This window comes from Microtus pennsylvanicus, chromosome 17 (genome assembly GCF_037038515.1).
Source record: "Microtus pennsylvanicus isolate mMicPen1 chromosome 17, mMicPen1.hap1, whole genome shotgun sequence".
NCBI lineage: Eukaryota > Metazoa > Chordata > Mammalia > Rodentia > Cricetidae > Microtus > Microtus pennsylvanicus.
This window is the reverse complement of record NC_134595.1, coordinates 42,262,819-42,287,757: the sequence shown is the minus strand read 5'-3', so window position 1 is coordinate 42,287,757 and position 24,939 is coordinate 42,262,819. Positions and strand designations below refer to the sequence as shown.

Genomic DNA, 24,939 nt, shown 5'->3' with positions numbered 1-24,939 from the left:
CGGGATGGAAGAAGGAACAGGAAGATGAGAAACACTGACGATAGAAGACAGAGCTCCAGGCATCCCCGCCAAGGGGTCACACGGGTGAATGAAGCCACCTTCAACTTGCACCTGCAGCAGCATGGTCAGATAGCATGACGTAAATTAGCTACCAGCCATCCCAACTGAATTCTGCTGGGGCCAATACACAGACCTGTAAACAGGCAGATGACAGTTCTTATGTAAACTGTAGAGGTTTGGGCTAATTGGTAATGCAAGGCTAGGCTTCACAGGTGAGAAAGCGGTCATTCGGAATGGAGGAAATGGTTTGAACAATGTCACACTGATAAAAAAAAAAAACCAACGTAATATAACTAGAGATAAATAATGTTGATTGATAAGGCTTTTAAAAATATAGCAGGAAAATGAGAAGGTGATACTAGGAAGGTAGGCTAGGATAGACCGTGGGGACTTTCCCTGCACTTTTTATTCTGAGCAATTAGGATATGTGTTGTAGAATATTATCTTAACTAGGCAAAGATGGTTGCATTTGTTTATGCTGCATTTGTTTAATGGTGTAAGGATGTATGTTAGTTATGTAAAGGTGTGTTGTATTTGTTTCATCTTGCCTGCCTAAGGCACCTGATTAACCTAATAAAAAGTTGAACGGCCAATAGTTAGGCAGGAGAGGGATAGGTGGGACTGGTAGGCAGCAATAATAAGTAGGAGGAGAAATCTAGGCAAAATAGAAGAAGAAGGAGAATGAGGGAGAGAGGGACACACTCGGGACAAGAAGCTAGGCAGCTGCCAGACAGACAGACACAAGAAGTAGTGTAAGTAAGACATACAGAAGGAAAGAGAATTAAAAAGCCATGAGGCTAAAGGAAGATAAAGAGAAACAGGTTAATTTTAAGTTAAAGAAGAAAAGATCTAGCCAGAAACGAGCCTTAGCTTGGCCGAACACTCATAACTAGTAAGTCTCCACGTCATGATTTGGGAGCTGGCTGGTGGCCCTAAAGAAAAAGCCTGGTACCGATGAGCCACGTACTCTACTAAACCCTTTCGTGGATCAGTTGGTCATCACCGGAACCTATAAAATCCTATAGTTGTTCCACTTCCTGCAAGAAAAGGAAACAGGCTCAAAAATTAAGCTACCCTTGCTTAGTGATGAGACTAAGATCTGAGAGCAAGCATTCCACTTTGGGTTGTGAGCCTAGCTCTGAACTGCTGAGCCATCTCTCCTGCCCAACACAGGCTTTCTAACTCCAGAGTGTGTACCCATCACCTCTGCAGAGGATTGCCTATGCTAAGGGTTGGACTGCAGGGACAAGAAGGGAACTATCTGAGCTGATAACAGAGACAACACTTTAAGAAGATCCTGGGAGCTGTAAGAGTAGGAAAAGTGGCTTGGTGTGATCTGCGTGTTAAGTAGTAGGGGTGTGAACTTGTTTGGGAAAAGAATATGGAAAGGGGGATGAACAGTGGGATTTGGGAACGAAACAACACCAAGGACTAGGGGCCAAGGAGGAGCGCAAATTCTTTCTTTTCTTGATGGCTTCAGGCATTCCTGTTAGCAAGTATGTGAAGGCAAACTGGTTTGTGGAAGGCAATGACTCATCTTGATGGCCAGTTTAGGGGGGGATTTAGAGTCACCATGACAACAGGCTTCTAAGCAAGCCTATAAGAGATGGTCTAGATTAGGTTAACTGAGGTGCAAGGACCCATCCTTCCATGGGTTTAGGGCCCCAGGCTGAAGAATACAGAGAAAACTGTCTGAGCTCCAGCATTCATTGCTCTCCACTTCCTGACTGTGGATGCAGTGTGATCAGCTGCCTCAAGCTCCCATTGCCATGACTTCCTGGCTATGATGGCAGTAGCTTTGATTGAGCTAAAATAAACCCTTCATTTGCTTGCCTTTGCCAGAAGTTTATCGCAGTCACAAGATAAATAATAATGCACAGATAGAGCTGTCTCGTTTGCTTTTAGACTTGTTAGGTGGAGTGTGATGGTGAAATAGTACGTGAAGGTGCCTACTAGGCATTTGATGACATATATACATACACATATGTGTATATATATACATACACAGATATGTGTACATATACATACACACGTGTATATACACATACACATGTATATATGCCTGTCGCATATATACTCATGTATACATGCATGTGTATGTATATGTGCATATATATCTATATATGTACAAACACATATATACGTATGTGTATGTGTGTGTATATATATATATAGAGAGAAAAACCTCAGGACAGTGATATAGTCTACTTATAAGTACTGTTTTGGAATTTATCCAGAACTCACCAACTCACAGGTATCCAATGAGGTATCCCTGATTATACAACAGGAATAAATGTTCCTATAAAGTAAGAAGGGGTCATAGGAACATGTTTCCCAGCTTTTATTCAGAAGAGCAGAGACAAAGACAGTGCTGAGATTCAGATGAGAACTCACAATCTCATTAAGCAGGGATGAGCAGGCTCCTAGCTCCTCTTCCCAATCCTTGGAAGACTCAAAAGTACTGGGAGGGAATCCAGTTAACTTGGTTGCACGCCCACCCCTAAGCCAGGGGGAAGCAAGGGCAATCTGACTTCTATTCCCAACAAGATGGTACAGGAAGCAGGAGAAGTGCTTCACTAGGCAGAGAGATGGGAAGAATGGATAACGGCTGGCGACAAAACCATCAGTGTGCATCCCACTCTGGGAGAGTAGAAAACACAAAGCCAAGGGCAGTCAGTTTCACCTAAGCAAAGAGAACAATTTGATGAGGGAAAGACATGGGCAAGCAAAGGAACTAGAAGAGTTGCAAAAGACGGGCAAAGCACAAAAAAATTAATACTGCCAGAAGATCGTGCAGAATGATGAAAACCTACCGGGTTTACCAACGTTACTGGCATCTTTGGGAAGAGAAGGATGGAGTCAGAGCTGAGAAAGAGGGAGGGGAGACTGAAGTGGCTAGATTGAAGAAACTCATGGAAGTAGGCAGGCAGCATCCATTGAGCAGAGATTAAAGAAGCTGTAGGGTCCTTGAAGTGACAGGAACCACGATGATACTCAAAATGTACACCTTCTATTGTGTTTGGTGAGATGTTAAAGACAAGGCGATACCTAGCCTAGCACTTAGCAATGCCTGCGCTCTGAAGTTGTGGGTGAGAAGCAGACAACGAAAAAGAACAAATCGACTCTCAGGCTTAATCAGTTTCAGAAGCTACAGAAAGGAAATTGGATTTACTTGAAAGCCAACTTTAGAGGGAAATAAAACAACAAATGTCTTTTATAAGCTCAACAGGGACAAGGCAGTGCAACGGTCTCCGAAGGTAATTGTATAAGTAAGCTGTTCTAGCCGGCCTCCTTTTTCTGGGCTGGAACAGGCTTACAAAACAGGATTTGCATCCGTAATGGTGTGGAGCAAGCAGCTTTGGGATATAATATCTTTTAAATAGAGGGTAGACAGGAGAGAGGCAACTGTCACTCTCTTAGCATCATAATCTCTCAGTCTTCCAGACAAAACACCATCACCCAGTTGGAAGCTAAAGACAGTTTTTACTCAAACACAAGGTCACTTTATGTGGGTCCATGGGGGAGCAGTGGAGGTGGGGCCGGGGGATTCACATTTATTCCACGGCACTCAGCACTGGACCCCATCCAAGAGAGGAAACGAGACTAAATAGATCATTTGTTTTATTCTGTTTGGGAATTTCTTGCGTCTCTCCCGACTGCAGCTTGTGGACACAAAGCCAAACTCAGAGCCCTGGCTAGAGCTGGCTAAATGCCAGGTCACTTTTTATTTTTATTTATTTATTTTAAAGGAATAAATAGCTTGAAGCTGTAGCTGCAGATTAAGGCAAGCCACGCAATCAAAGAATGAAATGAAACCCTACGGTGAATGTGAAGTTGGGAAGAAAGGGCCAGGTCGGAGTTAAGGGATTTGCATTTCTCAGATGAAGTGGAGACAGAGAAGGCAAGGGCATACCACATGGAAGCGCATGTCTGTGAGAAATACACTTGCAACAAGGGTGGTCAGAGGCTGGGAGGAAGATCTGCAGCTTGAGCCCTCCAGCAGATGTAGGCACACACCTTCTCTGGCCCCTGGCAAAGTGCCTGGCAGTATGAATTGCATAGAAAGTGTACCCTGGGTTCTTGACACTGTCCTGCCTTGTGGGCATGAGGAAGTCAGGCCAACGCCAGCCACACACTCTCAGTAACAAACGTCGTTGGTCGTTGGTATTCCTGGCAGATCACACCGGCAGAATGAGGCTTTGTTTAGAAGCCTTTCCTCTGGGGGAAGTTCACAGTCCATCCCATCCAATGGCCAAGGAGAAAGAAGCACCCATGGCTGGGCTGACTTTAGTGTGTTAGTTAACTCTGCATCCTGTCCCATTTCAGAACCGAGAAGACAAGCACAGCATTGCTCAAAACCTTCCTTCGGCACTACAGTGGGGCGAATAGGGAAGTGAATGTCAGTCATAAAAATGTAAACAAAAGAGGCACATCCTAAAGACTGCTGAGTAATACATCTGACAGACGGAGAATCTAGACCAGTGGTTCTCAACCTTCCTAACACTGCCACCCTTTAATACAGTTCCTCGTGTCGTGGTGACCCCAACCAGAAAATTATTTTCATTGCTACTTCATAACTATAATTTTATGACTATTATGAATAGTAATGTAAATGTCTGATATGCAGGATATCTGATATACGACCCTTGTGAAAGGGCCATTGACCCCCAAACGGGTCATGACCCACAGGTTGAGAACTGCTGGTCTGGATCTTATTTATGCTCTAACTGGGAAGAGAGGAAACTGTGGAGACATTAGCTTCATTTCAAGACACTCAGATCCTTCCATGTCTGTGCATTTCTCTCAAAACAAAACCTTCAGGGAAACTTTAGAACTGCAAACAGTGTGTGAGATACGAACCACCGTACCCCTGTTAACCTCCTGAGAGCGGTATTACGAAATAGCTTTGCAAATGTCACCCCCGAGAAAGGCTGGGCAAAGTGTACAGGGTCTCCACCGCACACCTAAAACTACCTCAGTTAGCAGCGTCAGTTAGCAAAGCGGACACAGGGAGCCCTGCTTGTTTCTCTTCACCCGCAGTTCTAGTAGGTCTGTGTCTCTAGCAGTTTCTTATATACCCCCCTTCCACCCACAGCACTTGGGCTAATCCAGGGCCTTGTGCTACCACCTAGCTACCTAAGCTCCAGGATCCTGATGCCCTCATCTGCAAGGCAGCTCTTGGATTTTCGAACAGAGAGGGTCTTCTCTCAGGCCTGTCTTCTCTCACCTCCCCCACTAGACCCCATCTAAATTCTGCCTGTGCACAGCCCACCCTCCCAGGCAAACCAAGCAACAAGCCTGTCATTACCGCAGCTGAAAGGCTCCCTGTATCTGTGTATCCCATCTACACACATTTCTGAGCGATTGCTGAGTGTGGAACACCGCCCTGGGCCCAGGGGATGCCCTGGACTGGGAACCATATGAGGCTAGTCTCTCTCTGCTGCTCTCTGGTGACTGGTGATGTATCCTGGTGAGGGGCAGTATAAAGAAGTAATGCAGGGGCGGGTGGGGAGGGGGGATCAAATCACATGAGGTTTATGAAGAAACAGAGGGAAATGACCTTAACCCAGAAGTCAAAAAAGGCTTCCCAGAGGAAATAAGATTTGACTTGTAACCCCAAGAATGAGAGGGCCTTTTCTCAGGAGCACTTGTGACAGAGGGAAAAAGAAAAATGGGATTTGTAAACTGTTGTAACTGTAGGGAAACAAGAGGGGTTTTCTTTTTTTTGCGTGTGATTGCATTTTCTTATGGGGGGGGTGGAGTACAAACCTCCCATAGCATTTGTCCCTACAAGAGTAACTGTGAAACACACACACACACACACACACACACACACACACACACACGGGGTGGAGGTGGGGGTCTGGCATGGGCACAGCCGCACCAATGTGGCTCCGGAGTGGTTTGAGTTACTCTTAACAGTGGCTGCAGTTTATTTCAGGGCCTAGGGAGATTTACCACCAGGGGCCAAACGCGGGGCCTGCTGAGGAGGGTGTTGCACCAAAGACAACAGAAATTACCACAAAAGTTGGGTCCCCACAAACCTAACTTGAGCTGGCTGTTGAGAGGGCTGAAAAGGCAGAAACGGGAGACCCAGGCGAAACCATGGGGCAGGACAGCCATCTGTTGCTGGCCTCGGGTCTGCAGCAGTTTCCTGCCCCTAGGTCTCAGGAGCACAAGGTATAGGTTCAGAAGACCTGGATTCCCAGAGGTTTGAGAGTACCTCATGCTGTCACCACAAGCCGGCTGCCTGGATGTCCTTGCTTGTCTTGTGCCTAGGAGCCCCTCAGTCAGCTCATCCCCTAAGCAGAGATAAGTTGGCTCTGGGGCACCTGGACGGAGGACCTGTTCTAGACCTCCGCGTCCTGGCACGGAAATCCCCATCACCGGCAGGGTTGTACGCTGTCGCGGGGCACCCCTTCTCTCTCCGATGGGGCCCGGGGAGGGGGGAGGGCAGCCAAGACGACTCGTCCTGCGTCCCAGGGACACACCACTGGTTACGGTGTCGCCCACTCCACTCCCCCACACGCCCATCTGGTCGACCCACGTGCAGCTCGACCCCGGGTTGGCGCCGCACCTCGGGCCGGGCGCGTCTGGCCGGCGCTTTCTGGGGACCTGGACACCGCCCCCACCCTCGAGGGGACGGCGTCCGGCCGCCGCGGTCCGGCAGGGGGGGCGTCCTGGAGTCCCCTGCGGTGCAGGGGCGCTGCGGCCGGCTGCCACACAAAGGCGGCGGCGGGAAGGCGGGGCGGGGCGGGCCGGGGGCGGGGGAGGCAGGAAGGGGCGGGGGCGGCGGCGGCGGAGATAAAGCCCCCGCGCCGCCCGGTCGGCTAGTGCTGTGGTTGCACGGGAGCGCGGGCTGCACGCGTCCCCGCCGCTGCGCTGTCCTCCCTCCGGGCTCCGACCGCCACCTGGGGATCCAAGCGAGGGCGGGTGAGTACTGGCTGCGCGGTCCCCGCCACTGGGAGGAGAGCCGGGACCGTCCTCCGGGCTTCGCCGCGACCGGGCGCCGGGGCGGGAACTTTCTCGGGCCGCCGGAGCCACGACTGCGAGCGCGCCCGGATCTCGCGTCCCTATCCCCCGAGGCTTGGGACGTTCAGGTGTGCCCGAGACTGAGGGAACGCTCGCCGAGCTCGGCGAGACTGCGGTGGGTCCTGCAGGGCTGCAAACCGTGACCCTGAACCTGAGGCATCTGGGCACTCAGGGGTGTCACCGACCCCGCACTTTGCTTGTGCATGCCCGGGACAGGGACCGGGAGACCCGTTCTCACTTGTTACCTTTGCCTCCGCAGCTTGGAGGTGGGCAGCGACTTGGGGGACACTGGCCTTTGCAACAGGCTTATCCCTACTATACAGTAGCAGCTCTTTGCGATTTATTATTTATTTCCATCATCTGTAGACCAGGGTATTGCGAGGCCGCAGAGTGAGTCCAGGTAAGGTGAAAGTACTCAGAAATCCTGGGTGGAATTGGGTATTTAATTTGCCCCCAAGATGAGCCGCGGGAAAGCTGCTATTACATAAGACAGCACTCCACCTTCAGGTATTAGAGAAGGTACTGTTGAGGATTTTTAGTGTTTTAATGAACAAAACAGAATCTCCGCGTGTCTCTCTTGAGAAATCTCCAAACGCGGCTGGATCTTGCTTTGACTACTTTGCAAAGAACGTTCTTATATTTAGCATCAACATAAAAAGGTGTTTGAAGGTTTGACTTTCTCTTTCAAGCTGGGAAGCAGTTTACTTCTCTGAACTGTTCTAGAACAATTGATCTGATAATTTTGCGCCGTTGGAGATTTTATATTAGAATGGGAATACAGATAACTGGGAGAGATGTCAGCATTACTGATTTTGTGTATCTAAAGCACACTTAGAAACTGAAGGCGCTTTCAACATTTTCTGTGGCTCTGAAACAGTAATTATATGCCGTTTGCAACATTTGAGAAAAAAAAATCTCAGGAGACATTCAACCAATAACGCTTCTATCAACCCCCGGAGTTTTGACTGTTTTTCAAAATAGCGTTTGAAATTTTTTTTCAGGGAAGGGTGACTCCTGAAGGTCATGAGACGATGTCATCTTTCTTTCTTTAAAAGAATCCAAGCAGAAAATTTTTCCACCCCGCCCCCATGAACTTGACATATTAGCACAGTTTTTGAAAAGACAGGAATTACTGAATCGCCAAAGGATGTCAGTTTTCAGCTTCGCACATAGAGGGTTTGGCAGTAGTCAGAAACAGCCCAAGATGGAAGAGTTGGAAGTGAGACGGGGACCTGGCCAGGCTCCTGGCCCCGCTCCTTGTTGCTGCCCTCTTCCTGGAGTCCTTCTGTCACGAGGTTGGGGACGTCGGCCTTTTCTTCCTCCTGTGGTTGTGGTGCTGCAGGCTCACTTCCGTGGCTGTCTCAGGTCCAGCGGTTTCCACCCGCTCCCTTTACACAGTGCTTTAAACATGTTCAAGACTTGCCCTCACCTGGAGGCGCTCCTGCTCTGTCAGGAACCGGGAGGAGGCTGAAGCAGGGATGCCGTGAACCTGATCTACATAGTGTGCTCCAGGTCAGCCAGGGGTACATAGACAGACCTGTCCCAAAAACAACGTGAGTGCTCACACGCCTGCGCAAATACGTATACACACACACAAACACACACACGTGCACATGCGCACGCACTTACACACACACACACACACACACACACACACACACGCACACAAACGTGCCTGCACTCACACATTCCAGCGTCTTGAAACCTTAAGCTCCTCCTACTGTCCCAGGCTACAAACTTGCTCTTCCATTGTAGTCTTCAACACAGAGGGTTTTTCCATACGATCAGGTTCTACAGGTGGCACAATGGCCTATACCCCTGGGAAAGTAAAGGCCACCAGACTTGCTCCATGCGTTACTTCTGTGCCTCCTCTAAGCGTTTCCGTATTTACTCACACCTCTGTGCGGTCTCTCCAGGCCCCCGTGTGCCTTACATTTCCTTTCGACGCTTTTCACCTTTGCTAAATAGAGCAGGTCCTTGCGTTCCTGGGATTATCATTCTTATACTGGGGAGAAAAAGACAGGAAAGCATATCTGTGGTAAATACTGTGGGGGTAGAATGGCAGAGAAAATAATCAAGTTGAATTGGGAATTTGCAGAAGATAAGAGAAAAGGCTCCTTGTGTCAGTGACTAATGTCCCCAGCTGTGCCATGCATCCCAAGCCTTCCTCCGCTCAGGAATTGTACTCCTCTCTCTTACCTTCTGGTCATTCTCTCACTACGAAGCCCGCTCTGCTTCAGCAGGAACTTCGCAGTGCTCTAACTTCCCTTATTTTTGGCATTTCTGGTGATCACCAGATCACTCCATGATTCTTAAATTAGTTGCCATGTCCCAAGTCTCCCTTCAGACCCTGCAAGTCTCCCCAGAAGAGAAGAACCTAGAACTTCCTGTATGAGCCGTCTTCTGTGTGCCCAGAGGGCCTCTGCCATCTCCTGGGTGCCCAGCTGGCCTCTGCCGTCTTCTGTGTGCCCAGCGGGCCTCTGCCATCTCCTGGGTGCCCAGCTGGCCTCTGGCATTAGACACCAGGCGCTGTCTCCCATGGCTTTCTACAGCTTCCTCCCTTCTGGTTTTCTGGCTGTCATCTTTTCTGCTCATTGTGGTTTTCCAATACTCTGCCTCTCCCGAATTAATGCTGTCTGTTGAGCCTTTGGCTGGACCAATTTCCCAGTTTCACTTACCACCTTTATGAAGTGAGTTTTAGGTTCCCACCTGAGCTAAGAGTATTCTCTTACACTAGCTGCCAGCCTGGAGCTCTGAGACCGAGGTTATGTGTTTGCGTGTTGTGTGCAGCTATACATGTATGCGCTCACATGCATGTACTGTCCGGCTTGGTTTTATTGTTTGGGTTTGAGATAAGGTCTCTCACTGACTTGGAGCTCCACAGCAGACTAGGCTGGCCCATGAGCCTGAGGGATCCTCCAATATCTGCTTCCTCAGCCCTAGGATTCCGAGTACACACCACCCTGCTCTTTATTTTTGAATCTTAGTCCGGGGATTGAACTCACATACCTGTACCTAGGCTTGGGTGACAAGCACGGTATCGTCTAAGCCAGTGGTTCTCAACCTTCCTAATGCTGCGACCTTTTAATATAGTTCTGCATGCTGTGGTGACCCCATTGTGTTGCTACTTCATAACTGTAATTTTGCTACTGGTCTGAATCATAATACAAATATCTGCTGTGCAGGGTATCAGACATGCAACCCCCAGGTTGCGAACCCCCGATCTAAGCTATCTTATCAGCCCCTGACTTTAGCTTGTATGCCCACCCCATATGTCCTTCATTAGTCAAAGTTTATCTTTCTTTCTTAATGGCTACATAATTCCCCAAAGCATCCAAGTGGGAGCCTCCGGCAATTCCTAATTTCTGCATGTCCTGCTCTGACCAAGTCACAGTCCTGTTGGCTTCTCTGTGCTGTGAGATCCCATGAGTCTCCGATCTATTTGCTTGCCTCTCTTTTGCTTTAGTGTGTAGAAATAACAAAATGATGGCCAGTACACCACTTTCAGCTGGCGGACATATTTTGGCCTGAATAAAACATGCAGAAAGTTAACTGATACTGGGATTAGTTCTGGAGATTCGTATCTGGAGATGACCTTGGGTTGATTGTGTCTCTTAAAAGGCAGAGGACATGGCCCATCGTGAGGTTTACGCTCGATGTGGAAACCCTCGGCATGTGCTAAGGTCCTAGCAGTTGTCTAGCTGTGATGGAGGTTAAGCTTCCTGGTCCGTGTGGACCTGTGACCCCTCACTGACATCAGCTTTGTGGCTTCAGAGTTAGTGACTATGGACTGGGGCAGCTGTTGGAGTCTCAGGGGTTTACTGCAAGTTCCCTGCAGCAAGAACTTCACATTCTGGCTGTCTTCCGTGTTGTTGCTGTCTCAGATCATTGCAATTTCCCTACATCTGCCTGCATCCATCCTGACGTAATCCAGTGCCTCCCTCTGGATGTGGAGGTAACCGCCTCTCTGGAATGGCAGTTACCACACACGCACATACACACACACACACACACACACACACACACACACACACTCCAAGAGGAGATAGGGTTTGGTCAGCTCACCGCCACCCCAGGCAGTAGATTGGCATCTGTAAGTATGAAGACACAGTACCAGAGGCAGGCAGCTCCCCAAAGTCAGGCAGACCTTTCACTGTCTCAGCCCTGTGTCTGTGGAGCTTAGGGAACTTCCCATAGCGCACCGGGAACTCACTAGGCTGGTGGCTATCTGGTGGCCTGACCACATCTGTGTCCTCTTCTACCCTTCCTGTCTTCTGGACCTTTGTTTCTTCCACACTGGGCTCCATGGGGCCCACATATGAGGATGTTGCCCTCTTTCCTGTCTTGGTCGTCTTGCTGCACCTTTGTCTGTGGTTCCGTTCTTCCATGCTCACTGTCTGGACAGTTTCACCTTCTTCCAAGCCCAGGTCTAGTTATCTTCTGTTCCAAAAGCCATTCCTGATAACCACTGCTTCCAACCCTTGGTTGCCCACATGTGGTACACACACCGCGCGCACACACACACACACACACACACACACACACACACACACAGAGCATACACAATTCTGTCGTGGCAGCTACTGCCGTGTAGTCAAATGCTTTACCTGCCCTTGTTTTAATTTTATTTGCGACCTCATGGTATTTTAATAGATGTGTGAACTAAACCATCGCCACTTTTTAATAAGCCTGCTCCATATTGATTCTGTATAGAACAGGCCCTGTATTTCAGGCTTAAAGGAAAACTCCTTAACAGATACCTCAACTTCTAGCTATGGTACTTCTATTTTGAACATACGTTTTCATTCCTCTCTATGTGGATATGTGTGTCTGTGTGCTTTTGTGTGTGATAGTCAGAGGCCAACCTCAGATGTTCCTTAGGTGGCTACCACCTTGCTTTTGGGGAGTTTCTCATTGACTTGGAGCTCACCAATAAGGCTGCCTGAACAGAGAACCCCCTGGGATCCTATTGTCTCTACCTCCCTAACTGGGTTTATGAGTATAAGACACCATGCCTTTTTTTTTTTTTTTTTTTGAGCATGCGCTCTGGGTTCTTATGTTTGCAGGGCAAGGATTTTTATTTTCACATTTTTTTTAATGTTCTGAAACCGCATGTTTTGAGGTGAAACATTAGGGAACTCTGCCCGTGACTGCATGGATTTCCTCCTAACCTTTCTCAACCTATCACTGTCTTCTTCAAGAGCCACTGTCTGGGCTTTCCCTTTGCCTCTCATGGCTCGTGCAAGGAGGGGATGATGATGCATTGTGGACTGTCGTGTACTTCTGCTAGCCTTGGTGACGATGGTATGTACCTTCTCAGTGACATTGTTTCTCGTGTTTGCTTGTTTGTTTGTTTTGTTTTGTCGTGGAACTGGTTCCCTTCAACCAAATTTGGTTGAAAAGGACCCTGGACTGGAGAGGATCCGGGTTGTGTTGTTGACAGTCAAACCGTGTAGAACTCGGTTTCCTTCTATATACAGTGGATTTCACAGAAATAAATGACATCCGTGTGTCTTATTAAATGTCTTATAGATTTTTTAAAAAATTTATAGCTTCTTGGCTTTCCTTTCTAATCTAGCTCTCTCGTAAATATCAAGTCTGGGTGCCTTTATTCTTGAGTGCTTCATTCTGTGCTTACACACCATGAAGTTCCCGTCCATCTCTTGCTTTCATAATCCCGTGAAGTCCTTTAGCATTAGAACTCAGAAATAGCATCATGGGCCAAGGGGAAGATTTAGTTGATGCTTCTCCTCGGAGGCAGTTATGAAATTGTGAAATGAATTAGGACCCTGTGCTTGGATCTTCTTTGTGAGCCCATTCTCCATATATAAATGTTCCTAGTCCTTACTTCCGAACCATCTTTTTTCATGAATAGATTGCATGCCTGAGGTGGAAATTAATGTTGGTTAAAAAAAAAATTACCCTTGGGGACTAAATGGAGTCAAGTATAGTAAACCACGTCTTGAGGTTATTGCTTATCTGTATGTTCACAGTTTGTCTAAGGATGCTGAAAACTCACACGATGTTATTATTCTTTAGAGATCCAGTCTTCTACGGAGTAGCCTGGGTTTTCTCCATAGCCCACAAGGCCCTGCTTTATTTTACTGTTTGATTTCTAGGTCTGGATTTAAGCCCAGGCTGGAGAAGTCGGCAACCCTCGTGAAAGCTTTTTTTTTTTTTTGCTTTTTTTTTTGGCCAGGAATGGCCACCGAGCCTGAGCAATCTCCTGTTTCGTAATCCTGTTGGTGTATTTTGACAACCATATCCTCCATTTCATGTCTGAATCTCTCAGGGTTGGATGGACATTCTAGTTCACGATCATATCAGGAACACCCAGACCCTTGCTGCTATTTCACCCTGGCCTCTACCTCTACCTCAGAAGATAATCAGAGAATGGGAATTGACTGTGCCATTCTCGTCTTAGCAACTGGTCCTTAAAAGAAAGAAAATGCGCACAAAATTTTAACATTCATATTCTCCCTTTCTCTCTCTCTTTCTCTTTCTCTCTCTCTCTCTCTCAAAAGCTGCAGGCATTTCTTATTATAGCTGCAAACCTTGGTAGATACATTGGTTGTTATACCTTTGCCTTCATGCTCCCCGGCAACACCAAATGAGGATTTTGTTTACTAAAGGGATTTCCCTTGAAACCATACCAAAAATAGCATTAGGACCCTGCCACCTTACTGCCCATCCTCTGTAGAATGCCAACACATCTCGCTATAAGAAAAACAACCACCGGTTTTTAGCAAGAGAGTTTATAGCAAACACAAGACGCTCTCAACGAGTAAGGTGCAGCTGGGCTGTGTCTCTGTGTATGGGAAAACTCCTGTCCATCCTGAGTTTGAGCCCTAGCAACTACCAAAGGGGAGGTTTAAAAGCATGGAAGGTGAGTTCAAAGATAAGAGTCACCTTCCTTCCCAGAGGGCCTTGCAGGAATAATACAGACGCTTACTGGTTAATTTCATTTTATCAGTTTGGTTATTTTTTTTATTCATGTGTTAGTTTTCCTTCATATTCTGAATACGGCTCTACCTGAGAAATTCCTTCATTGAGGATTCAATCTCTGTTCCGATCATATAAAAAGCTATTAATACCTGCATTACCTTGTCCCTACAGTGCAGAGCCCTAATCAAAACAACTCCAGCAGGAACCTGTTCCCTAAGGGACTCTTTCCTTTTACTTACTGCCCCTGAGATCTGTCTCTGAAATTGGAACCAGAGACTGAGAGCCTCGGGGTTCACCTCTTTCCTTTGGTCTCTTGACTCTTCTTTTCCTGGAATACCATGACAACAGCTTGCTCCAGGCTTATCTCCCCAGAGCTGCACCATGAAGAAGGAAGAAGCTTTCTTGCCAATTCTAGTTGCGGGGACGACACTGGGAGGAAATCTGATTGGCTCAGTTCTGGTCATTTGCCTTTCTCTACACCAATGGCTGCAGTAGTTATGAGAATGGGGCTCTTATGAGTGGTCAGATCTGAGTCAGGTGTTCAGCGGTGTGGGTCAGGCTAGGGTAAGGTGTGCTTAGCATGTAAGTTGTCCTCGGGTGATGGAGGCTCTAGTGGGCTCCTTGAACTTGCTGCCTACCTCTAGAATAGGAGCTAATATTTCTTCCACTCACACAGTGGTGAAAGAAGAGTGGAAAAGCCGATGTGTCTGTGGTCAGACTGCCTGTATGTCATGGCAAAGTCAGGTCTAAGATTGTGAGCCATGAGCTGGTAGCACGGATCACAAAGACTTCTGTTACTTCTCAGCTGTGTTTATGTCTTCTCAAAATGAAAGTCTCCTGCCTTTTCGAGCACTGCCTTTTCTGTAGGGCATGGTAGCCCAAGTGTGTGAGGGAGGAATAGGCCGACATTTTTATGTGGTTTGAAGTACTATGTTTATATCATTTGGCCTCCCAATTTGTTCCTTAGACATGCCTTCCTTCCCCCACCCCAGACTGAAGTCTAAAATTAGTTCTGACCTTTGGATGGAGAATGCATTTGCACACAGTCCTAAGGACCAACTTAGCCTGAGCTGGATAAAATTCCACAGAACCAAGAATGAGTGTAACCTGATTATTTTAATTCAAGTCTACTTGGGATTTAAGTTTTTCTTTTTGCAAAGCTTATACTTTATTCAAAACTTGTCACTTCTGCATAACAGAGATTTCCCCTCCTTCCCTTCCTCTCTTGCTCTTTCTCATCTTGTTCCTCATTTTCCTTCTCCAGATTTGGAGCCTGGTAGGCTTTGGTTTGAATCTAGATTCTATCAGTTGCAAGCAGGATAACATAGCCAGGTTTCTCAGGTTTCCTAAGCCCCAACTTTGTCTGAGAGTTGAGCATGAAAATGACCACCTCTTGCATACTGTGAAGAGAGACTGGAGAATCTATCTTAGGTAGGTGCTATACATATGGTAGGAATCACTCTACTAGGACAAGGGATGGCCATGGTCATAGTTCTGGATCGTATTTGCCATAGTGGTAGAGGTGAGTGTTTGTCTTTCCCAAGATTCTTATTCTGTGTGTCTCAGACCTGGTGCATGTATCCTGAGTGGCTCCTCTTGCTAGCCGGTCTGCCCCATGGGCATTCTATGCATGCACCCCGAGCAAGTGCTGAGATTGCACGTAGACCACCTCTGCCCAAGGCTCTGGGGATCTGAACTCCGGTCCTCACGCTTCTGTGTCAAACACCTTACCCAGGATCATCTGCCCAACTCAGAAATTAAACTCGTTTAAAGATTTGCTGAATGTATTTAGAACACGAGTTCATTTAAGTATGATTGGATTCCCTAATTATACAAGAATTCTTAGAATGTTTAACTTGTAAGTCTTCCCACATCAGACCTGCGTTTTCTGCTGTAGTTGATAGAGTCGTCTTGGTGTGTTCCTGGAGCTTAGCCATTTGAGACTTTATGTGGTGCTCTGAGTGTGTGCCTCTACCTGACAAATGTAGATCTGACGATGGCATGGGAGATACCATGGGGTTTTGGTATGGTGGATCACATTATTAAAGGGTTTCCTTTCTAAAGACATCAATTTTCTTTATGAAATTAATTCACTAAGAGATTCACATCACTTTCTGCCAAGTCTGTTAGCTTCTTAAAATGGCAATTTAGAAGATTGGCCTATGATGCTCAGGTATTCATAATAAACTTATTCTTGTGCAACAAGGTGGTAAATTAGGAATATCAAAGTGTTGATCGTATAAATGTGAATTAATCCAGCATAGTCGAAGGACTGAAAGGAGTTTTTCCTATAGGTATGTGTCAGTTATTTGACTAAGATATCTTTGTGCAAGGAAAGTCCACCTTTTGTGTGTATGGTGGTTAAGTTACGCTTTCCTGCCCCTCTCTTCTCGTTCTAGTTGTATGTGTCTTTCCTGTCCTGTGATGACCCACAAGCCTATCTTAGCCTTCTGAGTTCCTTTTACTGTGCCTGGCATAGAGGAACTGAAAAGAAACTCCAAGGAGAAGAAAGAAATGAAAAATTCACAGATAGCCCTCTATCAAGTGCTGTTAGGCACATTTTATACTTGGTTGTGAAGAGTCCTAGCAACACTGATAGTAGGGTGGGAGTGGGCCAGAGTTTGTCATGAGAAATTATGGGATGCAGATGTGCAGAGTAGCTTGCACAGACGGACGTAGATGGAAGAGAGTCTGGAACCATGTGTTCCCACGGAGGAAACTTTTTTATTCTGAATCACTGTTTTCACTGGCCGAGCAACAAGGCAAGACGCCTGGGATAAAAAGGTCAGACATTGCTGGGCAGGGAATCACGTTGGGAGTCGGAAGAACTTGGGTTTAAATCCCAGCTGCACGTGCATTTGCGTGGGTAGCCATTGTCAAACATCTGCCTGTCTGTGCTCAATTCCCATGAGAGGCAGGGGAGTACACATGGTGAGGGTGTCCCCTCTTTGTTAGAGAGGGAGTGTGCTATCCCATTTCATGCCAAAGGAGCTAAGAAATGAAGGGACTTAAATCCACGTCAAGGTCAGGGCTGTGACACAATTCCCCCTTTCTGATCACTGCCCCCGGTTGCTCTTGGGATGTCAAGTCTGGGTACGGTTTTGCAGCAGACTGGCTTGCCTGCTTAAACCCTTGACTTGTAGACGGTCCTGTCCATTCTGTAGAAACATCTGGCCAACTCATGTCTCCTCCTGTCTGTATCCACTCCCATCATCCCAAAGAGGAACCTGTCTTAAAAGTAGAAGAGATTCTTCAAATTGACTCTTTGATGTGCCCGCCCATCCCATGATGTTCAGAAACTGAATGGTGGTCCTGTCTGTCACTGTGGTGAAATTCAACTTACGAGCTGGAATTTGAGTACTTACTCAGTAATAGTTACCTGGAGACACTCAGATGTATGGACAGAACAGGCATTGACCGTTGTGGTTCTCATCCACTCATGTTGAAAACATGTCTGTGTTCTGGGTACCCAAGAGCAGTGGCATGTCACAGTGGCAGATGGGAAGCGGCCACACAGGGCTCTAGTGCAGTGGTTCTCAACCTTCCTAATGCTGTGACTCCTTAATACCGTTCCTCGGGTTGCGGTGACCCCCTCCAACCATAAAATTATGTTCCTTGCTGCTTCGTAACTGTAATGTTGCTACTGTTCGAAATCATAAGGTAAATATATTATGCAGGATGTCATTTAACCCCCAAAGGGGCCCTGACCCACAGTTTGAGAACAGCTTCTCTAGAAGGTACAAAAGCATCAGTGAAGGGACTGGAGAGATGGCTCAGTAAAGTGTTTGCTGCACAAGTTCAAGGACTTGAGTTCGGATCCCCCCAGAGTTTGTGTAGAACCGGCAGTGTGCGTCTATCATCCCAGAGTTGGGGAGTCAAATAGGCAGGTCCTTGGGGCTAGCTGGCCACCTGTTCTAGCTGAAATGATTGAGATTCTGTGCCAAAACCTAAGATCGCAAGCAGGAGAGGAAGACACGTGACATTGCACAACTTCACACACGCACACACACAAATGCACGTGCTCAGTAGACAGTCAGTTTCCATGGAGTTGTTCCGTTCTTTGTCTTCTTTCACTGATGTGATCAGTGTTCCCTCACCAGAGCAGACTTGATCCTGTGACCTCCGTCCTGCCCCTGGTGCTTCACCGGGTCGGTCATAAGCTGCCAGCGTTAATGACGCTAATGAGGTGCTTAGCATGTCAGAGCCGTCAGGGGGGCTTGAATTTTTGAGATGGCTACACCAGAGTCTCTCCCGCCTATGTTTCTTATAAAAAGAATCAAAGACAGTAGTCCGTGATCTCGAGAGGCAGAAAAGCCACTGATGTCCCGATAAGCCGTGGCCTGGGAAGATTGTGCTGAATCCTCCAGGCAGTCTGCAGAAGCTTGTGGCTCTGTAGATGAAGAACCCAGAGTCCCCACCGAAAAATTACAGGTAAGTGACAAGATTTCGTCTGTGACGTGAGGACAGTGATAGCCAGCTCTTAGGCAGCTGCTGTCAGGGAGGCCTCACGTGAAGCCCTTCGGGCAGAGAAGTGACTTCAGTGTTGCAAGGATGTCTGTGAGGTAAGTCTGTGCACAGGTGAAGGGTGGGAACGTAGTCATAAATGTGGGTGTTTAGATGCCCTGTGGATAATAGTCTTTGTTTCTTTTACTTGTATGGCCACAAAATTCCATTTGCCATAAACTTCGGTTTTTGTGGATTTGTTTCAGCCAAAAATGGTTTATTTGGCTCAGAGGAGAAATTAGTTTGCACACCAAAGATGAAAGTCTTGGTGGATGACTTTGGAAAGTGTGGCCCACTGTTCATAGGAAGCGTGTACTTCCAGTATGTATGGTTACAAGAACACGCACATGCAGTGCTGTGTGCACGCTCAGGGGGATTGCACGATGGGCCAGGCCTAGAAGCAGCATGTATCATCTCCCCTGTTTTGCTAAGTATCCAATCTTAAATTCAATTGCGTCTTCAGCATAGCCCAAAAGATGTCATCCAGCTCTGGGGCCAGAATGATGAGGAAATGGATTAGCCGATATCCTAGATAGGGTTACTCTTGCTGTGATAAAACACCATGATCAGCCGGGCCATGGTGGCGCATGTCTTTAATCCCAGCACTCGGGAGGCAGAGGTAGAAGAATCTCTTGCCTGTTCAAGGCCAGCCTGGACAGGATCCAAAAACTACAGAAAAACCCTGTTTCAAACAGAACAAAACAAAAATCACCATGGCCAAAACAGCTTAGGAAGACAGGGTTTGTTTCAGCTTACTCTTCCAGACCACAGTCCATCGCTGAGGGAGATCAGGGCAGGAACTGAAACAGGAATCTAGAGGCAGGATGATGCAGAGGCCGTGGAGGAGTGCTGCTCACTGGCTTGCTCCCCATGGCTTGCTCAGTCTGCTTTTCTTATAGAACCCAGCACCACCTTCCCAGAAGTGGTCCCACCCATCATGGGCTGGGCTCTCCTCCATCAATCACTAATTAAGAAAATGCCCTACAGGCTTGTCTACAGGCTAAGCTTAAGAAGGCATCATCTCAGTTGGGGTCCCCTCCCCAGTCGATGGCTCTCTGATGGCTCTAGCCTGTGTCAAGTTGCCATAAAAATTAGCCAGCAAAGCTGAGGCCCCGTCTACTGTCAGAGGAAGAGACTATTAAAGGTCACTTTTTAGCATCTCCACAGTCAGTCCTTGGCCCTAGGGGTCATGGATAATTACATTTTTGCCTCTGAGGGCAATTTCACCGATGGTCCCTCAGGAACTTTCCATAGCAGCCGAGTGAACATTTCGTGCCTGTGACATGTCGCTTAGTAAGGAGATGTGGTATCTGGGAACATAGCTGACAACAGAAAGGATAGTAGGTACTGGAGGATGACCAAGGAGAGGCCAAAATAAATTGCTTCGTGGAAGGTGGGGGTTAGAAAGGCGAGTGCTATTTCTAGCTCACAGTACATGTGATTTCATGTCTTAGTCATAAAGTTTGTTTAGTCTGGTTAACCCAAACTTTTGAGGGTAGCGAGGATCTTCTCTGAGAAGAGAGGAGACTGAGTTTGTATGATAGGCATTCACACTGAGAAGGCCATTGATGGGAAGTACACCTTCTGGAAGAAAGGCCCTTTCTTGACCAGTGTGGAGAAGGGTGCTGGGTGTGCTGGAAATTCAGCTCTGCATCTGGGACCACAGTTAGGAGTGGCGTTTTCCTGAAGAAGCACTGTCAATGCCAGCCTTGAGGGAGACACACCCTACACGTTCCCTTATGCCTGTCTCTCTGGCTGGGTGACATGGCTGGGTTATATATCATCTGCACGTCTCATGTGTGATGTGACATGTCAACAACGCTGTGTCCCCTTTAAGGACTCTGCAAATCTCCAGTGAAACCACTCACTTTCTGCATTGTTGCAGAACATCATCTTCCTTTAGAACTTGCAGCTATGACAAGATCAGCCAGTCTGCCCACCCTACCCATTCCCTGGTACACTGTCCATTCCAGAGGCTAGATAAAGGGAGAAAGTGAACGTGAAGTTCTTGGTTTTTTTCTTTTCTTGTTTGATTATTTTATTTAGAAGCCCTTGCTCTTCTGCCGTAGCTTGGACGTGGCAGAGAGAAGTGGTAAGGAAGAGCTCTAGGGTTTATGTCATCTCATCTACCTCTGTTGTAGAGGATGGATGAAGGGTTGGCCCTCACTATAGAGCAGGGCACTGAGTCCCTGAGCAGGTGTGTGATCTAGGAAAGCAGGCAGAGATGAGGCAGCTGGTCTGTGCCCCACGTTTGTGTTGAGTGAACTTAGACTTCTTGTAGGAAATAGCTAAATGCCCCCCTCTTTTGGCTCCCTCCTAGATGCCTTCAGAAGGTGTCAGTGTCTACCATACCAAAGGAAGTTGAGGCAAACCAGGGGAGGAAACTGAATTTGGAGCCATGCTTCCTACCACCGTGGATTGTTTCTAAGCTTTGAAGAATCATTTTGGTTTCATGGTAGAAATGACTTGTAAATATAGAATTGTTATTTCTATTACTGTGATAAAACCCTACAACCAAGGGCCACTCCTCTTTGCTCACCCCCTTGCTTTATTGGGAAGTATTTCCAGATTCCTGCCTTTGGACACATATATATTTATTTATAGGTTTATTTTATTTTGGAAGATGGCTCATAGGGTTTGTTTCCACCACTTCCATGTTTGTAATACTTTCTTGGCAGCTAGTTTTGCTTGCTATAGCTCACCAGAAAGCTCTGCTTAGGAAGTTTGTCTGTACCAAACCTAGCAAGCCGGAGACTTGGTTAAGAGACCTGCCCCCCAAAAGAGGAGACTGAATATCACAGGGTCACATCTGTGGGTGCCATAGCTGACCTCACAGCAGCCATAGCAAGTGTAATATCAAATGCAAAACACTGGCTCCCTGTTTCCTGGAGGAATCCATTTTCAGTGTGATATCTCCAATGAATTCTGAGGACTTTTTTTTTTAACACCTGAATGTTTAGTTTCTACATGGATATTTTCTTCTCCATCTCTTTCTCTCTCGGCTTCTGTAGGACAGGCTCAGCTTTTGGTTATGTTCCTTGGGCTTGCCCTGAGGAAAAGATAATCAATATTCTCCGGCGCCAGGGGTTAAGAAAAGCAAGTGACCAAATGGTGCCACATTTTCCTTGCACATCAGAAAAAAAATGGTTGCTTAGATGGCATTTCCTGCTGGTGTTCACAGTGTGAAGTGTGGAATAAAAGCTCAGAGTTTGTCAGGATGCTCATTGTTAGTTAGAGTTAGACTAACAGTTCCAGCATCCCAGACAGATGACAGATAAACAGGGTCTTTCAGCTGAATAGCATACCCCATGGTGTGATGGCTCAAAGGCAGAGGCAGAAGGACTGCCATAATTTTAAGGTCAGCCTGACCTATTATAGAACCGCAGACACATCAGGGCATCTTAGCAAGACCTATCTCAAAATTCAGAACCAAACCAGAGCTCAGGAACAACAAATCTTGAGGGGTGGGTAAGGTTGTGCAAGTTGCCAGTAGTGGTGGTACATGCCTTTAGTCTCATCACAGAGACAGGTGAATCTGTAAGGTCATCCGGATATACATAGCAAACTCCAGGACAGGCAAGGATACATTTTTAAAAATGTGTGAGTTAGTGGCCCAGTTCATAGGACTGAAAACCTGAGGTAGTTCCATGTAGACTGTTCCCTAGCCAATAGGCAGAGCTCATCGAAAGTTATACACAACCACATCGCTTCCGTTCTTCTGCATCACTATAGATAATGTAAGAGGACAGGTTATTGAAATTTCTAGGTTGAGTTCTTTCATCTTAATTTCATCTCTCATTTTATAGACCAAAGATGAGGGTTCAAAGTGTGCCTGGAACTTTCATACCCTCGGTAGATGTATATTTGATGTCCCTTGTGTTTCCTGACTTTAGAGTAATGATTTTTGTTCTGTGCTGGTAGTTATGAGATACCAGTTGCTACCACTGTTGTTCCATCTTATCTGTTAAGGAGAGCAGTGCCCACCCCCACCCTTGCTCTCACGGTCTCCTACTTACTTGCTACTTTGTGGAACACGAATACTCAAACAGTGTAACCATTTATAAAGTCAAGTAGCTGCCTCCCTCGTTGGCCTGAAGCTCTTCTTACTACATGCCACTTTTTGTCTTTGTTTCTTTTCCTTTAAGGACGTCTGTCATTCATCTGAATGAAGGTCCTTGGTGTAGGACCTTGATAACTGCTTTGTTAACTGGGGAAGTGCACAAGCTACTTCAAAACCCGCACGGCTCTCAGAAATGGAAGGTGGTCACTTTTACACCCTTCTCCCATATAGCGTACATTAAATCTTCAGCCTCTGTCTTCATTCCCGTGGGTGTGATTGTCAACCACCCTGGTCTGGAATGTCCAAAGGGCTTTCGCATCTTGACTCCTAGTTCTGGGCACTCTCAAGAACTCGGTTGTGCCTCCGTAGTGAGTATGTTCTTATGACTGGAACCTTCCTCCTGTCAGGCATCCTGGCACCCTGCTGCCATCTTGAGCTTTCTTCTCTTTTCTTGTCACAGGTTTGAACCAGTCAAATCTATGGAATGTTTGTTTTCTCAAGAAAAAGAGCCTCCCCACCCCCCGCTTCAAGCCATTATTTTTAAAAGTCACTTGGAGCCTTAAAAACCTCCCATCATTAATTCACAGTGCTAAAATTTAGGAGTGTCTGGGGCTTCAGGCAAGCTATATTGAATTAAATGTGTAGGGCACTTTAAGACAGCATTTGATTGTACATTTAAAATAGGGAATGCAAATTGAAACTCCTCCTGGGTACTTTAAATCATGCATTATATGTGCAGTATTTTCAATTAGCTACGGAAAAGAATTCCTCACTACAGCTCTCTTTTTACAGCTGGGAATTGCCCAGAGAGCACAATTGACTATTTTATATAGGTAAGATTTGCTTAAATGACTTGGAGGGCATTTGCAATTGAACCAATAATTGAAACGATTGTTGCAGAGTGGCAGGTAGAACTAGGAAGTCATTCTGCATTCCAGAGGAGGTGCCGTGAGCTCAGTAGTGCCTTAGTTAGGGTGGGCTCCGTGGGGATTCATGGCAGCCTTCATATTTCAAACTTAGCTTTCGCCCCACCACAGAGAGAAGCATGATTGGCTGTGAGGTGGTGCTTTCACCAGAAACTTCCAGCTCTACAGTGTTGTCCGTTTTTGTTCTCTCTCTCTCTCTCTCTCTCTCTCTCTCTCTCTCTCTCTCTCTCTCTTTCCCCCCTCTCTCTCTTTCCCTCTCTCCCTCCCTCCTTCCTTTTTTTCCTTCCTTTTACTTTTTTTTATGTGCCAAACACAAATTAAAAGTCAGATGGGATAAAAGGAATGGAGTGCTGCCCCATGCCTTCCCATTGTTCATCATCTCACTTCAGACACCACCTAGAATATTGATGCAGAAAGTAAGTTGAATCTGTCGGAGTGGTCTAACCCACACCTTTATGGTTGTTCCATAGGCTTGGCTGGGAGTGGGGTAGGGCGTAACGAATATTCCTACTGAAATAAATGATGTTGTAAATGATTGTTCAGCCACACTGTATTGAAACCCATCATTATTCTGCTTCAAACGACGAATATGGGTTAATTAGGCATTTTGTGCCCAGAATGGGAATGCTGGCCATTTATTCCAAATTTTTTAATAGTGGTTGCCAATCAGGGTCATTCTTCCCTCTGTCTTCCAGGGATGTCTGATCATATCTCCAGGCATGTGGTTATCACAGCTGGGTGGAAGATGCAGCAAGCATCCCCTGGGTAACGCCTACAGATGCTGCTTAACAGCCCCTTCCAACCAAGACTCATCCAGTCCAGCACTCTCAGCTGTGTTAGACTGTGTGAAATGGCCCATGGTGCGCCTTTGAATTAAGTTGGTCTTCAGAGGCCTGACTACTTCTTTAATGCCTTCTTTATATAGTGAACCCCTGGGTATCCATGTGCCATCCTGGATGCTAGGGTACAGTGATGGACAGGGCAGATGAGAAACCAAGGGGAAACAACATGATGTATCTTTCATTTGAGAAGAACTTTCGCGTGGAAACCAAATGCTGAAAAGAAATCAGCAGGTTCGGTATATCTGGAGGAGGAAAGTTTGGTCCTGGCCAGATAGGGACTTATAGGCTGCAGGATGGACTTACCGTTGCTAACTAGAATGTTAAAGAGCCACTGGATAGGTTGGCGCAGGCCTTTTGCAAAAGGTCATGGTCCGCTTTCCTTCTCTCCGCAGGCAGAGAGCAGTGTAGGTGGTATCTCAGGTAAGGAACTCAGTGCTGCCTTCCAGAGAAGTTGGTGACTTATTCTGGGGACAAGGAGATGGAGATACTATCTGAGATGCGTTCAAGAGGCCGAATGAATTTGTTGATGATTCTAATGGGATAAAGGAAATGATAGTTCCCAGGCTTTTGG

At 46.8% G+C, this 24,939-nt stretch overlaps 1 protein-coding gene across 1 annotated transcript in view; it reads left to right on the top strand.

Moving 5' to 3' along the window:
• The first annotated feature begins 6,859 nt into the window (after positions 1-6,859).
• Serpine2 (serpin family E member 2) overlaps positions 6,860-24,939 on the top strand; it is a 57,303-nt gene continuing 39,223 nt past the window's right edge. Inside the window, exon 1 of the mRNA XM_075951511.1 lies at positions 6,860-6,993. The gene's annotated coding sequence lies outside the window, so the exon portion shown is untranslated. The remainder of the gene's footprint in view (positions 6,994-24,939) is intronic.